Source organism: Ruditapes philippinarum, unplaced genomic scaffold (assembly GCF_026571515.1).
Source record: "Ruditapes philippinarum isolate M1 unplaced genomic scaffold, ASM2657151v2 ctg1061_1_1_1_1, whole genome shotgun sequence".
NCBI classification, from domain to species: Eukaryota; Metazoa; Mollusca; class Bivalvia; order Venerida; family Veneridae; genus Ruditapes; species Ruditapes philippinarum.
This window is the reverse complement of record NW_026863400.1, coordinates 27,615-32,749: the sequence shown is the minus strand read 5'-3', so window position 1 is coordinate 32,749 and position 5,135 is coordinate 27,615. Positions and strand designations below refer to the sequence as shown.

The 5,135-nt window shown below is 31.4% G+C and overlaps 1 long non-coding RNA gene across 1 annotated transcript; it reads left to right on the top strand.

Annotated features, from left to right (window-relative positions):
- The first annotated feature begins 556 nt into the window (after window positions 1-556).
- Window positions 557-4,853, top strand: LOC132722009 (uncharacterized). Its single transcript, XR_009624557.1, has 3 exons — window positions 557-733; window positions 1,569-1,674; window positions 3,403-4,853. It is a non-coding gene; the product is annotated as an uncharacterized LOC132722009 (long non-coding RNA).
- The last annotated feature ends 282 nt before the right edge of the window (window positions 4,854-5,135 follow it).

Sequence of the window (5,135 nt, the reverse complement as noted above, 5' to 3'; positions counted from 1 at the left end):
AATCAGTAGATTGGCAAATGTGTTTGTTTTACCTAACAGCAATATTGAATTATACTAACACCAATTGTTAACGTTGAGAATTAGCCTTTAATATATGTCAGGTTGTCATTCTCAAGAATGATCTTATTATAGAGTATCTAAGGACTAAGATCGTTATTGTAGGCGCAATAGCTGAATTTGGTTCTTTTGTTGTTGTTGTTGTTGTTGTTGTTGTTGTTGTTTCAGTAAAGAAATTATCAAGTTGCAAGTCTGGCAGCACTCTTGTCTTAATCTATAGTTGCCGATTTTCGCCATGTTGTACTTTCGCTTTTTCTTACGAAGTCAGAAGGGTCGACAAAGTTGAACAAACCAAAATAGCAAAAACACGAAATGACGTAAATCAGCAACCATATTAATCTAATAAAACGTAAGCAACAAATGCGCATAAGATTGTGTATATAAATAATGATGTATTTACGAACAGAAAAACAGTTCGTATATTTATTTAGCCATTTTCTAAGATTTTTTGCATTTTTTGATCAATTTATTACTGCGCTGCTTTAACAGAAAATGTGCAGTGACATGGGGGTGCTGACGTGTAGACATCAATATATATATAATCTAAATTCAGGATCGACAAGAGCATATTTAACTGTTTAATTCCGATAGAAACTTTGAAAATTTTGTTAAAGCTACCAATACAAGATGGTTAGTTCAGTTTGCCTTGCAGTCATTTGTTTTGCTGGGATCTCTGGTCAGTTTATTTTATATCTTTTTTCATAACTTCTATTACTGCCTTTACATTATTTTCTTTTACTGCATTTGTTTTGTTTGCCAACTTTTGTATTGAGTGACACGTTTTTATGCTTATAAATAATGAATATTCTATATGTGATCGCACTCGAGTTTTCTTTACTTTGGAAACTGTTACTGTGAATGATTTCAGGAGCTTGACAGACTATTTCTGTTATTTGCTCAAACGTCTGAGGTCGCGCAAACAATCTTTGCATTTTCTGTTGTTGATTAGAGGCGTTTACATGATACCCATTGGTCAAACCTTTGTTACAATCGGTTTTGCAATAAAACGGGTTTTGCAAAATTTTATTGCAAAACTCGTTAAAATTGCAAAACTCGTCCATTGCAAAACCGGTTGTAACAAACCTTTGCATATTTACCCGTGCTTCCGAATCTGCGGAAGTTTTCTGAAAGATCATTTCCTCGTTCACCACACAATGTCATGGCTTCACTTCTAAAACGTTGTGGGTGCAACCGAACCAGTTTGCACTATCTCTTAATATTTCGAAGTATTATAGATAGTAACATTCAACTTGAATTATCCACGCTGCAAATGTGTACACAAGCACTTTTAATACATTAATAATACCTACAACGTTGGTAGTCGTCTAACAATGTGGCTGAATTACTTTACTAATTAACATTTCCCCCTAAAATATCAGTACACGTATTTTATGATTGTCTTATTAATTTCGGTTATGGAGGAAAAATACTTGTATTTTTGTTACGAATATAGAAAAACATGACTTTATATATTTGTTTATATGTATTATGTATCACATATTATTCTTTAGTTACCATGCCAACTGCAAAAGCGTCATGTTCTTGTCCCAGAATTTATGCACCTGTGTGCAGCGTTGGTGGCATAACGTTTCAAAATCTATGTTTTCTAGAATGTGCGTAAGTAAAAATAATCATTTATTTTACTGTTTATTGCTTAATATATAACCAGAAATAAATATTTGAAATGAAAAGAAATTTTATCAGAAATGAATGTATGCACATACATGTACACCATTAAGATGTAAACAGATCTACCTTTCAACGGGGCCTTGGAAATGTTGATCTTGAGAAAGAGTTAATATTCTTGAACTGAATCTTTTAGACAAAACTTAACAATGCCATATTGAAACAAATAATGTTAAAACATCTTATTTAAGACTGATTTATAAATGTATTTATACTTCAGTTTAGAATTTTTCCCCGTTTTTGGTCCGTGCAAAAGCTCTTTTTAAAATGAACTTTTCTGTCTTTTTTAAAGGCTCTGAAATTTTGTATATATATTTTTTGTTTGTATATTAGATTTTAATATTGATTCAACATCAGTAACTAGAAATTATGCATCTTTTATTATTATTTAAGACAGCAAGAAACAAGATCTTTTTCTAGGAACATTCTCGAACACTTTGACATCAGATGTTTTTATTAAAACCCAATTAAAATTATTATTTATCAATAAGTTATCTATTTGGGGCCTTGTTTATAAAATATAGCGTTTTTATTGCTCTTTAATATTTTATTGGTATTTGGGTGTTTTAGTAAGTGGCCTGACTACGTGTCGTACACCTTATGTATTTTGACGGAGGTGAAACATTAAATTCTAACCCCGTTGAAAAGTGTCTCCATGGGTCATTTTTAAGTAATAGTTATAGTATATGAAACAGTTAGTTTTGGGGGTTTTACATCGATGGGATTTTTCTGCATAAAAAAAACTGTCGAGGCCTGTTGTATATTGTATACATATGTTTAATTTTAATACTATCTTATACTATAATGCGCATGTCTATTATCTTCCCGCCAGTTATATGCTTGACTTGGAATATTCAGTGGTCATTAAACGATAGAACTAGCAACACGTGTCTGTGATATATATTACAAGTCCACGCTCTGTGTACTTATTAATACAACATTCAATTTGTTTTTAAAAAAAAACAGATTTCTACAGTAAAGCTCATTTGGTTTCACCTCACTACCTGACCTAGTAAGTGTGAATGGTTTCGATTAACATGGTAAAAATTTGCAGAAGACAGGGACTCTGTAGGGGCATTTTGATTTGTTTGTTCACTTAAAATAGATTGAAACTGTAAATCAGTGACATTTAGAAAGCATTTAAAAAATTTCCTAGTTAATATGAATAATACATGTATATTTCAATGTCGTCATAAAAAGATCATTAATTATATTTGAAATACTTGAATGAACGTATTTTACAGATTAATTTGAAACATACTAAATGTGCTTTTTTATACAAGGTGAATGTTGTATTTTGTATACATATGTTAAATCTTAATACTATCTTATACTATAATGCTCATGTCCATTATCTTCCCGCCACTTATATACTTGGAAGATTCAGTATACACGTGTCTGTGTTATGTATTACAAGTTCACATTCTGTGTACTTGTTAATAAATAGACCCATAATACAACAAGGTCGACAGGCCGAGACGATTCTTACTTGCAGAAACATCCAGAGATTTCGCCCAAGCCACTGTTATACCCCAGTAACTTTCATATAATTATTATAACCGTTTTATCGCAATTTCATTACTTTTTGTAACAGAAATCAGTAAAAGAAAATACTATGTGCATTATTAACTATTTTACAATTGTTTTATTTTACATAAGCGGGGCGACCTACCTCCATGATGGTGAATGCACTGGCTTACGTAAGCGATCTGCTGTAGGCCAGCAGCCTACTATTGAACCTAGAATACGACAACGATTGCAATAGGAAAAGCGCAAAGTAAGCTCTCGTAACTTTTTTAATGTTCCATTTCATAAGATTTTTGTTTGGTATATAAATTATAATCTACATGAACTATAATTAACATGTATACAAAGACGTAAACATGCATCGTTAATACTTTAATTTCAACCAAGGATATAAACTTGTTTCATGTCAAATGTCCGATGCACATATTATTGAGTCGCTTTAGTTATGCTTATGTTAAATTTCTCTATCATGTGTATATTCACTTTTAAAATTGATAAAAACATTATTTGAAATAAAACAATCAATTTGAAACATCCGATTTAATCAATTTGAAACATCCGATTTGGTAAGATGTAACATAGTTTATTTACGAATGAAGTAAGACGGCACAGCTTAAAGTACGCTTTCTCAATAATCCTTTAATTATGTGTTTGTAAGGAGCAGAAGGAACGTGTAATTCGAGCGTGTATTTGAAGTTGTATATTTGTATCATACATGACGTTAATTTTTATAAAGAACACTATTTTTATAATGTTTCATAAAACTGTAAATTCAGACAAGAGCGCGTATTTCAGACCGTGTATTATATTCAGTAAATAAACAAAAATTATATTTAAATATGTGTCATATATAACTATACATTGGTAAAGAAGCCGTACTTTAAGCTGTAACATATAACTTAAGGTAGTCATACTCTAACGTTTTCTCGCCAAAAAATCATTTCCGGAACGTTATTTTTTACAATATTCGGTATTCAATAATTGTCAACCGTTTTAACTCGAAATTTAGTACATAGCGATAGAGGATGAGTGATTGTAAATAATATAGTCCCAAAGATTTGAAAAATAAAGTTCCGGAAAGAACCGAATTGCCACTATATTTGCTAATGTTAGAATTTCTTTGGCGGGAAAGCATTATGTACAGTATGACTATCAAATGAAGCATTATTTCAAGTCTTATAGAGTCCACCAGGAACTGAATTGCATACCAAGTTGTTGTTTTTTTTACAGTTTTGAGCTAGCATACACTGGGGCATGTGATGAACTGTCAACAAAGGCACCTGTCAGAAACTAAGAAGCACTGTAACATTTTAATTCTGCAGAATAGTGATATATTGTCTCTGTTCAACTATACAATGTTAAATGAAATTGTGAATTAGAAACATAGCCGCTGTAATCTTATACGATCTTTGAACATCTTGTGGTCAATTTGCTTATAATGAGTGGGAGTACGTGCGTGTGTGTGTGCGTGCGTGTGCGTGAGTGAGTTTTATTCGCTACGCTTTCTTTATTTGTTACTCCTTTAATATGTACGTGCATGCTTTTAAACCAGAAATATAATATAATACAAATGTACAAATGCCTGTCTGTATCATGGTGTTATTTATCTAAAACCACATGTTCGTTTTACATTTGAAATATTTCTTCAATTTGTTTGTACCAATTTTCCGAAGAAAAGTAGAATGTCGGAGTTTGAATGGAAATATCTACATAATAATTCAAACAATTATACTATTGTGTTGTTTATATAAATCTATTATGACAAATTAAGTGATCTGTGCGTTTTTAGGGATTTCTTCTTCCTTGAAAAAGTTTATGCAAAGTTTATGCACAGTTTATGCAAAGTTGTTCCATCATGACGAGTC